We start from the raw sequence: 14,332 nt of genomic DNA on the forward strand, positions 1-14,332 counted from the left end.
GGACGAGGGAAGGCCGGTCCTGTCTGGACGCAAGGGGCCGGACACCATCTCGTCTTCAGACCCTTGTAGGACAAGACGTCTACAGACACTGGCCCGTTAACGGTCTGTGATTCCTACTCGAGAGCCTGGATCTCACCGCACCTGCCTTCCCCCTCCCCAATCAACCCAGACAGGTGTGGCCACGTGAGCGCCCCCGGCCCAGGGTCCCCGGCTTCCCCACCACAGTCCAAGGGTATGAACGCGCGTTCCGCTCAAGGTGCGGCTGGCCCCCTCCCGGGAGGCACCAGGTGTCCCACCCCCCCACCCCCGCCAGCCCAGTATCCAAAGAACTAGAGAACTAGCCGGAAAGACAGAGCAGGCTGCCGCGTCATCATCAGACTGCTGGGAGGCAGGGCAGACACTCAAAGTCACAACCATCCTTCAGACTGGAGGCCTTTCCTTTCTGCCTCGATAGTCTCCATCCAGGCCCTGATGGTCACCAGTGGGGGCGGGAGGCGTCCATGAGAGCAAATGCAGACACCGCACCTGGTACCCGCGGAGGACCGGAAGGTGCCAGAACCTCTGACTGTGCCCACACGATCCCTGAGCTCCCTTTCCCCCTCCCCCTCCAGGAGGAAAGCACACACTGATCTCACAGTTTCGTGAGATCGAGCCCCGAACCCTGTGTCGGGCTCTGTGCTGACAGCGCAGGGCCTGCTTGGGATTCTCTCTCTCTCTGCCCCTCCCCTACTCATTCTCTCACCCTCCCTCCCTCCCTCATTCTCTCTCAAAATAAATAAATTGGAAGAAGGAAGGAAGGAAGGAAGAAAGGAAGGAAGGAAGGAAGGAAAGAAAGAGAAAGAGAGAAGAAAAGGAAAAGAAAAATGAGAAAAGAAAAAAAAGAGAAAAGAGAAAAGAGAAAAGAACTTACTAATGCTTTAGCTTTGAGGCGTTTGCCTCTCAGAGAGAGACGGGGTTCCTCTAGCAAAGTCCCAGTCCTTGGGGTAGCCAGGACTGTAAGGCCAGGATGGGGACAAGTGGCACAGATCCCCGCCCCAGCCTCTCTTCTCACCAGTGACAGGGGACGACTAGACAGGCCCGGGCCAAGACAGTGGAGACCAGAGCCCCTTCCCCTCCAAGGGGTGGTTTCTGCCGCACCCCTCCCCCACCAACTGAGGCTCTGACGCTCCCTCGCTCGCTCGCTCCCTCCCTTCCCTCATCGTTCCCATCCGGCCTTAGGCCCTGGACAAGCCGTCCATCCCAGAGGCCGCGCTGCGTTTCCCCACCACAAAGAGAACTAGGGCACACAGAGCAGGCCAGAACCAGCCCCAGGCCCTAGACCAAAAATGGGATGGAGATTCGCCCCCACCCTCACTCCTGTGCCCTGAAAAAGGCCCCAGTGTCCTTGGGTGAGGCCAAAGCCAGCTGGATCTCAAGGGGCCGAGGGAAGAGGAAAGGGCCGGATTGGGGAGCCCGGGAGCCCCCGCCCTGCTTACCGGGCACTCTCCCAGGACAGCCCCAGACATGAACTCACCATCCCGAGAGCCCCGGGGCAGGGGCAGGGGCAGGGGCAGGATCCTTCCCCTCACTAGGCTGGGAAGCGGGGGACGGCTGTGCTTGGGTCACCCAGGCGAGGATGTTTCCAGAGCAGCTGCTCACCCCCAGACCCCAGAGCTAGAAGAGCCCCCACGCCGGGCTCCCAGCCAGGATACCTGAGCTTGCGTTCTAGCTAGAAGGGAGCTGGGGGAGCCAGGGCCAAGCCCTTCTCCTCCACCTCCTCAACTGCCTCCATCTAAGAGGGGGCGATGCGGGTACCCTCTGATAGCCACAGACACCCTGAGACACACACTCACACACAGACACCCACACTCCTATCCCCCTCTGAAACCTGGACCGGCTCCCGCCTGCCCCACCCAGCTCCACCCGCCCCAGCCAGGCAGGTTCTGTAGAGACCTGCTCGATTTCTCTCCGGCACCCCCACCCCCCCCCCCCGCCGCTCGCAAAGTGTCTCCCCCAACACACCGGACCCCAGTGCACACACATGCACCCACACCACAGCTCCCCAGTCCCCGGCCGCCCCCAGACCCATTCGCAGCCCGTCGAGAAGGGAACACCGGGCAGGGGGGAGGGTATACGGCAGAAGGGGTGAGTAATCTCTTTGGCATCTGTCCCAGATGGGGGCCGGAGGGGAGACAGGATGCTAGGCTGGTGAGAGGGTCACCACGGCTTCGAGATGCCTGGATGTCCTGTTTAATTTGCACCAGTGGGCAGGCCCCACAATTACCACCCACCGGGCTCTGAGCTCCTTCCTCCGTCAGCTGGGGCACAGGGCTGGCCCTTACCTGCCCACCAGGTGAGCTGCGGGAGAGCCAAGGAGGAAAGCAGGCACCTCGAGTTGTCCTCAGGGACAGGAGAAGGGGGACCCTGGGGGGCGAGCAGGCTGTGTGGACCCGCGGGTCAGTTCCTGCCTACCCCGTGCCCCCCCCCGCCCTCCAGGAAAACAAAAATGCCTCCCCCTTCACGGCCTACTGTCCTAGGCAGGCCCCAAGTGACCCTGCCTCCAGGAGACCTTCTGAGCCTGTACACCGGCCCATGCCAAGGAGGAGGAGGTGGAAAGCAGCCGCTTGGGGAGGGAGCGACCTTGGGCTCACGTGTGGTGAGGGAGCTGGGAGGTGGGGACACGGGCAGCAGGGTGGGCCTAAGGGTGCCTGCGGCAGGCTTGGGTCTCCCCAGCCTGGAAACCTTCTCGTGCTTTGGGGGGCGGGGCCGGAACTGGCACGTGACCCAGCTCTCACGCAGGAGAACCGGAGACCGGGCCAACTGAAAGGCCCACGTACCTACCGACCTCCACCATCGTGACACTCTCAGCACCTGAGGTTTTTACTCTTCTAAGGGGTCCCAGCAGCCTCCAGCCCCTACATCTCCCACCCCCACTCCTGGAGGAAAGCCAGGGACAAAACAAGTGTCCCTGTTCACACTTGGTTGTTTTTTAAGTTCCTGCGTTCACACCTGGGGCTCAGCACCTGTTCTCCTCCAACCCCCACCTCCCCTAAGAAGCCAGAGGCCCCTCCCCAGCCTCGCACACAAACACTGCACTCTCTCTGGTGAAAGTGGGGGTCCAGGGATGTTGTGGGGGGTTGCTGGAAAACTCTGCAGACAATGAGGGCCAGGCCCCTCCCAATCACAAACAAGACCCCATGGGCTGGAGTGGCCGGACCCCCAACACCCGCTCCCCCCCTCCCCCGGAGGAAGAGGCCAGCCCCTGGAGAGTTTCGGCCCAGGCCCTAGCCCTGCCCCAGGCTGGGGACAATCAGGTCCTCCTCCCAGGAGACCCATTCCCCCAGGGGACTCCACCCAGCCCCACCCTCCGAGGTAGACCTCTCTACTCAGGCTGACCTGGAGACTCCCTGTGCGCCCTTCAGGAGATAGGGGAAGTATTCAAGTTCAAGACCAAAGGTGATGAGCAAATCCGATTCAACTGGAAGGAAGCAGGGGAAGGCGGAGGGAGCATTTTGGAAAATGGAAGAGCAATGCAGGCAGGTGGGCCAGGCACAGCCTCTGGGGAGCTATGCTATCCAAGGTGAGCTGCTTCCCTTCTCTAAACCTCAGTTTTCGTGCCTGTAAAATGGAGTAATGGTGCCTACTTCTGGTTAAGAGTTTTCAACAAAATAACATATACAGAGTATCATGGAGTCAGGGACCTAGAGGATGCTCAATAAAACGTTACCTCCTCCCTCTTTGTCCTTTAGAGGCTGCACATCCAGTCGTCCTACTTCCTGTTCCCATGACCTCATTGTGAGAAGACCCCACCCAGCCCCTCTGGCTACAGCGCTGGCCCCAGACCCCGGATGATGACCCCGCCCTGATTTCCACCACAACCTGCGGCAGCCAGAACCCCTCTCCCCATTCTCTGCCTCTTTCCTGGGCTGGGGTGGGTGTGGGGATAGGTGTGGTCTCGGATCCCCCTATCCCTCCCTACCCATCCCTCCTTCCACACTTACTAAGGCAGGGCCTGGGCTCCAATGTCAGGGCGCTAAGCCCAGCCGTGTGTGCGGTGGCAGGGGGGACCCCAAGCCTGCCGCCCCGCCCCAGCCCCCAGCTTCTCCCCACTCACCGCCCCACCCCGATTACCAGGGGATCCTGGGCTCTGCCGATTCCAAGCCTGCTTCTCCCAAACCCGTTCCCAGCTGTCATGTCTGTAATTACCAGCCTCGCCAGGGGCATCAGACCAGCACAGCAACACCTCATTTCCAAAGGGCCCCACCAGACGAGGCCTCTGCCTCCTACTCTGTACCAAGCAGTGTGGAGGCAGGGATGGAAAGATTTTCCCTGACCCACCTCGTTTCTCTCCAGATCACAAGAGGGCTGCCCGGGGGGAGATCGCCAGGAGGCAGAATAAAGAAGGGAAGGCTGCTGCTGGGGGTGGGGTCTGAGTTGGGAGTCTCTCCCGGGCTTCTCCCTCGCCTGGCTACTGAAACCTCCCCACAAACAAGGTTACCAACCCGGAGAGGGGGAGAGAAGAATTTTCAGGTCACTTCGGAGAGAGGGGAAGTTGATGTCCCAGTAAAGCTGAAAGGGGTACCCACAGGGATGCGGGCAGCTACGGGAGGGAACTGCCCAGGAGAGAGGAGGAAAGAGCGAGTTAAATGACGTCCCATCCTCCACCCAGACCGAGAAGAGGCAAGAGTGGCCCAGCCTCCCTCCTCCTCATCACCTCCATCCCCACCAACCTCACAGGACCTCCTTTTACAGGCAGGGAAACTGAGGACAAATCCCCACCCATACTTCAAGATCCAACAGCCCCACGCTGCATACAGCTCAGCAACACCCCCGATCCTTCTGGCCCGCTCAGCCCGAACCTGCAGAGGCTCCTCAGTCCCCTCCCTGTCTGCCTAGCTCAGAGTCTGAATCCTGCGAAGGTCCATCCACACAGCGGAATAGGGTTCAGCCATGAAAAAGAGGGTGAAATTCTGGCACCCGCTACGACGTGGAGGAACCTTGAGAAGCTTGTGCCGAGTGCAGAAGGACAGACATAAAAGGTCCTACGTTGTGTAAAATTTCATTTATGTGAAACATCCAGAATGGGTAAACCCACAGAAACAGAATAGAGACTGGTGGCCCAGGGGCGGGGGATGGGGTAGGGAAAAGGTTCTCACAGGCCACGGTTGCACAACATTGTGAAGGCACTAAACGCCAATGCTCACTTTAAAACGGTAATTTTAGGGGCGCCTGGGCGGCTCAGTGGGTTAACTGTCCAACTCTTGATCTCGGCTCAGGTCATGATCTCACGGTTCGTGGGTTCGAACTCCACGTCGGGCTCTGTGCTGACAGCTTCCGAGCTGGAACCTGCTTCAGATTCTGTGTCTCCCTCTCTCTCTGCCCCTCCCCTGCTCCTGCTCTGTCTCAAAAATAAATAAACGGTTAAAAAAAAGAAAAAAAAATTCTTTTCAAGGGTAATTCTAGGGGCGCCTGGGTGGCTCGGTCGGCTAAGTGTCCCACTCTTGATCTCGGCTCACGTCATGATGTCAAGGTTTGTGGGATCGAGCCCCAATTCGGGCTCTGCACGGCCGGCATGGAGCCCACTTGGAATTCTCGCTCTCCCTCTCGCTCTCTGCCCCTCCCCCGCTTGGGTGCGCACACTTTCTCTCTCTTGAAGTAAATAAACACACTTCAAAAAAAAAAAAAACGCATTGGAAATGGTAATTTTACGGGATGTGAATTTCACCTCAGTTTCAAAACCCCCGGCCAGCCCAGGGCACGTCTCCTCCCGGTGCCTTTCCTGACACCCACCCCAGGGCCGAGCACTCCTGCTCCAGGCCCCCGTTGGCCTCCTAAACACACCTCCACACAGCACTCACCGGGCTACAGTGAACCGGCGTGTTCCAGCACGTCTCCCCTGCGAAAGGCCGCCTCATCCCCTCTCCCCTGTGCTCAGACAGCGCCTGGCAGCCAGCAGGGTCTGCCAGAGGAGAACCAAAGCCTCGCTCTCCTCCCCAACCCACAAGTGCCTCCCACGACCCCCTCCGTCAGAACCCGAACCACTCGGCTAACATGTACTGAGTGCTCCCTATGGGCCGGGCACCATGCGAAGGGCTCGCGCTGCATTACTTCACCCGGTCCTCATAAACCGAAGAGACAGGGCGTATTATTAACTCCACTTTACGGGCGAGGCTTCAAAAAGTTATCTCTTCTGTCTGAGGCCTCAGAACTAGGAGGTGGCGTAACTAGGACGTTAAGAGCAAGCCGCGACCCGAGGAAGGAGGCCACTGGGCGAACCTGGGGTTCCTCGAGGAAGGTCCCATCTGGGGTTGGAGGACAGCGTCTTAACACCCAAGAGGCTAAAGAATGCGGTTCAAGAACTTGCCCCACGTCACCCCACTGTGAAATACTAATTCCAACCAGTGCTGTCGGGTGTGGGGAGCCGTTGGGGGCAGACTAGGCAAGGACTGGAGTCCCCACAACCCCGAGGACACGAGGGGAGTCCCGGAGCTCCTCTCTCTTCCCCCCCAAAGCTCCTCCTAGCCAAGTACACGCCCCCCCTCAACCGGAAGGGCCTCTTGGCAACCAGATGAACAGATAAAAGTCTGTCCTGCCCTAGGTCCAGGAAAGGGGGCCCTTCCTTAGACTCTGAAGGAGCAGAGGGGGCACGTGAGAGAGGCCTGTCCTGGACGAATCGGACAGAAGCGACACAATGGGGCAGGAGGAGCCGATGTGGCCACCGGTTCCAGACTGGAAGTACGGCCCGAGATGGCAACGTCCATTCTCTGACCACAGTGCCTCCTCCTTGGAAGAGCGGGCTAGGAGGCGTGCACGAGAGCCAGAGCCCCCCCACCCCCCCCATCCTAGGTTCGCGTGCCTCACTCACCCTGGGAGCCCTGCCCGGCAGACAGGTGTCGGGCTTGAAGCACTCACGCATCAGGCCTTTCACACTCTGCCCCCAGCCCTAGTCCCGACGTGTCCTAACTCCCACCACCCTCATCCCAGAGTCCTAGGAAAGCGAGGGAGCCCTGGGGACTAAAGACGGAACATCCCGGTTGCACATGCCCACTAGGGACTCAAGCACTCCGATTCCAATTCCTCGGCGACCCTGAGAAACGTGTGCAGTCGAAACCTCAGCCCCTAAAAGCGGGTGTCTCGCCCTAAGCCCTGGCGGCAAGGGGAACGTGTCTGGGAGGGACATGGGAGGAAAAAGCGTGCGTCCTCAAGAGGAGAAGAAGGCCAGCCCCTTCCCTTCACCCCGAAAGAGAAAGGACAAGGGAGAGGACGGGCAAAGGAGGTAGCTGCTGCTTCTGTGGGGAGGGACACAGCCCCTTCCCCGACAGTGGTGACCTCCCGCCAAACACCAGGACAGCCTGCCAGGCGCGCCCACCCTTTCCCCCACACGCGGACATTCAAGCTCTCACTGGCTCGGCCCCGATTCCTCACCCTCAGCCCCAGGCCCAGCCCCAGCCCACAGCTCCACCCTAACCATGCTCCTCACCAGGGAGAAGGGAATCTACTGGATACACACACGGCGGGCGGGCGCACACACCTGCAGAAACTCCTGAAAATGCCCCCCCCTCCCCTGCCCACCAGCCTCCCCAGAGCTCCCATGCCACCGTCTCAACCCCAGGGACGGGGACCTGGGCTGTTGTTCCACGCCAGTCTCCTCCCTCCAGCAGGCTGCGTCCTCTTGCCTCCACCCCAGACCTAAAGAAATCGCGACTCCTCAGAAGCTGGAGAATCCTGGAGGCAGGGCAGTTAGTGCACTCCGAAGTCAAAGACCCCAAGGCAGCTTTCCCGGGAGAACCGTGGCCTGAGGGGGCTGAGCCTGGGCGGGGAAAGCCAAGAATGTGGCCTCTCCACACACTGGAACCCAGGCTCGGATGGTGGGGGAGGAAGTCCCTCTTATTTTCCTCCCCGACTCCTCCAGGGCCTCAGATTCCTGTAGGACTACAACCAGAGCCTCTCTTCTCTGTTCCCCACAACACACACCCTTTTCTAGAAACCCCCCCCTACCCAAGCGGGCACCTCGTAAGGTGGCCCACTCTCTCCCACTTGTAGGTCTCAGATACTTAAGGCGCTACCTTTGAATCCAGGGAGAGCCAACCAAGAAGCTTCAGAATCGTCCATACAGCCATCCCTTTGGGCTTTCTGCCAGGAAAATGTGCCTGCAGAGGCAAGAGGTAGTACCCCCAACACACACTCAGGAGCACACACACCACCTAAGGCGGGTCCACACGCTGGTACTTAACCATCAACACAGGTTACACCCAAGAGAACAGATTCCCTCACCCCCTTTCTGGCACACAGGTGCACACACACCTACCCAGCCAGGTATGCCCCATTCAGCTCTTACACACCCACCCTCCTCAGGACCTACACCCTTCTTTCCCAGAAACCCCTCCGCAGTTCACACACACAGACACACAGCCCTTCCCCGGAGTGTACGCATAAATGCATATCCAAACACACGGCAGATACGTGGTCAGCCGCTCCCTGGGTGCACACACAGCCGCTGAAAAACCCCTACACCTCCAAACCCAGGGGCCCACCTGCAGGAACACGTAGCACATCACGGCGCGCGCGCGCGCACTCACACGCACACGCACACACACACACACACACACACACACACACAAAGAATCACGCACACTGATCCTCCACCAATGCTTTAAAACTCACTAATGCAGGGCCCCCAGCCCCCCAAATGGGTAAGTATGAGTGGGGAGAGGGATGCCGGCGCCCGTCCCTGGGCCCCCATCCACGGTGCCCGGGTACCCTGCCCGCCAGCCCCGTCCTCAGCAGCACACACACCCCCCTCCACTCTCCTCGGCCGGTCCCCAGACTCCACATTACACCCGGAATGCATACCTGCCCCGTCCCTCCCCACACTCCTGAGGTGTGTCTGCACCCCTAAACACCCCCGCCTTCCGATACCTCCGGGCTCCTGTGTCTCGCACTGCCTCCCCCACCCCCCCCACCTCCAGCACACACTCCCGGTCTCCGGCTTCAACCGGCTCCCCCCCCCCCCCCGGGATCATTAAGGCCCCCGCCGGAGCCCCGGGCCCAGGAAAGTCCCTGGCTCTCCAGGCCCGGGCTCCGCCCCCTCCCCACGAGCCCCTGGCCCTCCGCAAAGTTGGGGGGGGCACTCCGCCTTGCAGTGGGGAAACGGACCGGAAGGGGGGTGCCCCGCGCCCCCCCCTTCCCCCACAAGCCATCCCGCCCGCCCGGGGGCCGGGCACCCCCTGGCCCCCCGCACGATTGTCCTCCTCTCCCGTCTCTCGTCCTCCTTTCTTTTTCTGGCAAACTTTGCCCGCGCCCCCGCGGCCCGGCACTCACCGCCGCCGCGAAGTGCCGGTGGGCTCGGCCCGGCGCCTTTGTATCCGCAGCGCTCCGGGTCGCGGCGAACTCCGCGCTCGCGGACGGGCAGCGCGGGCGAGGGCGGCGCGGAGGGGGCTCCGGTGCCGGCCACCCCCTCTGCGTCCCACACCGCTGCCTGTCCCCCTCGGGGCCCCGGGGGCAGGGGCCGGGGGATGGGGGCGCTCAGGCTCCCATGGCGGGGGCCAGGAGCACGGAACCGGGGGCCGGGGATCGCACCGGAGCCGGCGGCGGAGCGGGGAGGGGACGGGCAGGGGAGCGGGCGGGGGGCGGGGGCGGGGGGCGCGCGCTCCCGGGCGCCGCCTCCCGGCTGTTCCCGCCGCCGCGCCCCTCCCGCCGCCGCGCCCATTGTCTGCGGCCCGGCTCTTCCCGGAGCCGCCGCTCCCCGGCCGGCCGGCCGCCCGGGACGCGCGGGGCCCTCCCGACCCCGGGAGGAGGCCGCGCGGCCCTGCGACCCCGGCCGCGAGCGCTGACCCGGGAGGCCTCGATCCGCGGCCGGGGCCCAGCCCGCAGCCCCTCCCTCCTGGGGCGCCTCTCCCCGACCCGCGGGTCGGAGACCGAGTCCCCAGACCTCCGGGGATGGAGGTGTGCATTCTTGCGGGCCACGGACCCGGCTACGCGGAGTCCGGTCTGGGATATGGAAAGATCGATTTCCTCTCCCCCCCCCCCGCACCCTCCTCCCCTCCACGAGGGCTGCGAGAAGGGAGAGTCATTTCTGATGTTAATTAGTGGCAGGCGACGCTCCCCGCTTCCCGTGCATACGGGGATTTCCCTGACACCCGCACCACCGCATCCCCCTCGCTACCAAAAATAATTTAATTACTCTGGGTTCTAGCTGCGAGCGGCAACCGCCCCGTCAGTATGGGACGCTCCCTCATTAACACTTTTTCCCTCCCCTCCTGGTTTGAGCGCTGGGATTAATTACAAAGGGAACCGTGCCCTGGGGGAGCAAGGGCGGGGGAGGCGCAGGCCCTGGGAGCTTGGAGGAAGGGGAGATGGGGCCCTTCTCCCAGGAAAACTCCAAAGGCCCATCAGGTCCCCAACCCCAGTCAGGCAGGCTCTTGGCTTCAGATACCTCGGAGTCGGGGTACTCTACAGGGATTCTAGGGTATCACAAAATATCCCACATAATTGGGGCATTTCTGCTTCGGAGCACTCCACAGAACCAGTTAGGGTTCATGAAGTGGGGCAGTTGCTCTGAAGCCCACCAAGAGTCTCCCCCATCATAAACGTGGGAAGTCCTTCCCTTTGGAGCGAGCGAAACCTTGAAGTATTATTATATTATCATATTGCTGTGCAAACCAGCACTTACCTAGGGTCACAATACTTCAAAAGCGCGGTCACACCTCCACGGGCAGGTCCTGGCCTTCTCACCATCTCAACATCTTCCAGTGTTCAGGCCCGATACCTTCTCGCCCAACCCTGTGATTCAGAAGTCCAAAGGGAAGGACATTCCCAGCCTCCGTGCCTCACTTACTTGGGGAGTTTTGCTCCTCCCTGATGAAATGTTTTCTCTGAGACCTAAGCTCGTCCCTTACAATTGTCCATTCTGACCTAACCAGCCACGAGGACAAGAGCCGTCTTCATCCACATTGGGATGAAGCCGTCTTCATCCACATTGGGACCATTCAAAGATGGAAAACCTTAAGCAGCAGTTCCCTTCTCCTCTGCCCAAACCCTTGCCTCTCTCCTCATCCCCCCACCCATCCACGTCCTGCGTGAGCAAGTGACTCAGTACTGAGACTACATGAAATACGCAGAATCATTACTTCCGGTACCCAAGTCCCTGAGTGGGGCCGGGTACTCCTTAGCGTGGTGCCTGTCATGGGCAGTATTTGAGGGACAAGTGGCAGGAAAGCTAGGCAGGGGAAAGGGAGGTAGAGCAGGCTTAGGCGTCCCCAGGCCTGCCCAGAGCACATCCCCAGGGCTAGGCGGCGAGTGTATAACTTGACCCAGTGACGGGGCTCCCGCAGCTGCCCTGCTAGCTGACTATGTAGCAGGTTAGCGCAAGGTACGTTCACATGACGTTAGCCTGTTTCACAAGCTTCAGAAGGGCCCGAAGAATCGGAAACAGGGCTTCTGACCCCGGAGTTACAGACAATTCTGTAGACTGGCCGCGCCTAAAGCCAAAACCAAAGACGTCAACAGATGAGTCTTCGGGATTAACAGATGTCAGGCATCAACCTGGAATAAACTCAATCTCTCCTTCTTCTTCTCTAAAGGTGAAATTGGGGGCTTTCGGTTCTACCTCTGCAACAAAAGCACGGGCTTACAGAGGACACGTCCCGCGTTCACTCTAACCGCTGCAAAGTGTCCCATGCAGCCATTCTGTGGACTGCCCTCCATGGTCACCCCTAGAATGGACGCCCATCTGGATTTCACACATCCTGAACTCACAGAGGGAAGAAACGGGAGCTCCAAAGAGGAGGCCCGCGTATCCTAGGGCCCAAGGGACCTAGCCCAATTCCTTTTTAATTTTTGATTTTTTTTAAAGCTTGTTTATTTTTGAGAGACAGGGCATGAGCGGAGTGGGGGGGTGGGGAGAGAGAGAGAGAGGCACACACAGAATCCAAAGCAGAGCCTGACGTGGGGCTCACACCCACGAACCCTGAGATCATGACCTGAGCTGAAGTCAGATGCTTCGTTGAACCGAGCCACCCCTTAGCCTTAGCCTAATTCTTTAGGAGAGAAGATGACACCGAAGTGACATCCAGCTGGGATTTTCCCAAGGGGCCCAACCCTCAGTGACGGAGGGCAGGAGCCTGAAGGAGTGGAACAGATTGCACAGCTCCTAGCTTTGAGGACACGGGCAAGTTTCTTCATTTCTTCGAGGCTCAATTCCTGTGTCTATAGAATGGGACTAATAAAGGTAACAGCAGGAACCCCTCCACATACCCATCATGCCCCAGTCAATTCCCAGCCCAACTCCCTCTCTTTGTTATGTACCTCAGAAGATTCCTAGTGCTTTCTGGAATCTGGCTCAAGGAGGGGGCTCTTCGCCAAAAGCCAGGGCCCTCAGTAAAAGTTCTTTCATTTCCCCACCGCCTCGAGGGCCTGAGGCAGTAGGGATCGAACAGGCTGACCAGAGGCCTCTCAGGAGCCCTGGTCCTGGTCCTCCTCCACGGAGGATGCAAAAGGTTCATAAAGTAGCAATGGACACTCTCTAAGGGAAAACGGCCCAGCCGAGAGAAAGGGCCTGCTTCCGGTACAGATGAAACTGTTCCCGGAAGTCAGGCCCAGAGCCCGGCCACCGACATTAGGTGTTCCGCTCTGGTGAAAAGCTGGGCCTTCTCGCGGCACCACTGTGGAGAAAGGGGTCTCCTCAGTACCTTGCTTAAACCCAGAAGCTTCGCAGCTAGTGGGGTGGCCATCAAAGTCCTTCAATGGGAGTGAGGAACAGTTTCTCCAACTCCCGGGTACAGGTGGCCCCGGTAATGCCCACATCCCAGCCAGGCCTACCATGTTGGTACATCCCTGCTGATAAAACTGGGAACGGTTCTATCTCCCAGGATAATCAGAGCTCTTTCACCAGCACCCACTTTCCTGGAAAGGCTACCCTCAATGCTTGCAAAAGTATTTCCAGACCCAGTCTATACAGTGAAACAAGTGACTTTTTTTTTTTTTTCACTTTTAGTGAGAAAGGGAACAAAATAGCAAAACTCCTCCGCTGGTTAAGAATGTTGTGCTACCACAGGGTTGTTGTGAGGTGTCTCTGTCTTCACGGAGCTCCTGATCTCTTTGAGAAGCAAAACCGAGCCTCGTTCGTTTTTCCGTGAATGGCACGTAAAAGTCACTACATTGGTGTTACTTCCCTTTCCTTCTAATTCCCCTCTCTATCCCTAGTCCTCACCTGTCCCAACCCTTCGCCATCCCCTGTCATCCAACCTTTATCAAGCGTGAGCTTCCTCAAATCCCATCCCGCTATCACCAATCTACGAAGTTACCTACAATTAAACCCGTGGTTCTCAACCTTGACTGCAGATTTTAATCACCTGGGAAGCTCTGAAAACATACGACTGCCCAGGACCCATCCCAGAGTAATTAAACCAGAAACTTCCGAGGCGCACCCAGCCATCAGCATTTTTTTTTAAGTTACCTCTGTGATTCTAATGTGAGAACCGCTAAGTCAGACTCTTTCTGATTCCCTTCCTCCTTCCTCGGCAGAATAAGTGCCCCACCTCCCGTGCCAAGGACTACTTCCTCCAGGTTCGCCTTAGATGCTGTCCTTTCCTACGTCCATCTGTCTCTTCTGCGTCTGACTTAGGCCTCCTGGCTCATCCATGCCCAGCTGGCAGAACTAAGTAAAAATAGGCACCTCCACTGTGTAAGGCTCCCTTTGCTGCAACCCTCCTTCTCTCCTCCTTCTCATTCCACCCTCTTGGAAGAGTAGATTCCTCACCACCGTCCTCCCTCCTCCCTTCACTCCTTGGCTCCTTGCATCCCAGTCATCCTCTTGATCTCCCCTCCTCCTGACTTCAGATATTGATATTTCCCAGAACTCAGGCTTTGGCCCCTTTACTCTCACCTCACATGCTCTCCCAGAAGACTGTCATTCTGTCTCGTGGCTTCCATCAGTACGTACTTATCAGTGTTCCTAAGTCCAGATCTCATGTTGCCAGCACCCTGATGGACATTTTCCCCCATTTTATGGATCTATCCTAACGTATTTATTTATTTGGTTATTTAGTTATTTTTAATATGAAATCTATTGTCAAATTGGTTTCCATACAACACCCAGTGCTCATCCCAAAAGGTGCCCTCCTCAATGCCCATCACCCACCCCCCCCTCCCTCCCACCCCCCATCAACCCTCAGTTTATTCTCAGTTTTTAAGAGTCTCTTATGGTTTGCCTCCCTCCCTCCCTAACTTTTTTTTTCCTCCTTCCCCTCCCCTCCTATTTTCTCACGATCCACAAAAGAGTGAAAACATATGGTATCTGTCTTTCTCTGTATGACTTATTTCACTCTCCAGTTCCATCCACGTTGCTACAAAG

This window comes from Lynx rufus, unplaced genomic scaffold (assembly GCF_022079265.1).
Source record: "Lynx rufus isolate CCGP_SWC_20201006 ecotype Redwood Valley unplaced genomic scaffold, mLynRuf1.p SCAF_31, whole genome shotgun sequence".
Taxonomy (NCBI): domain Eukaryota; kingdom Metazoa; phylum Chordata; class Mammalia; order Carnivora; family Felidae; genus Lynx; species Lynx rufus.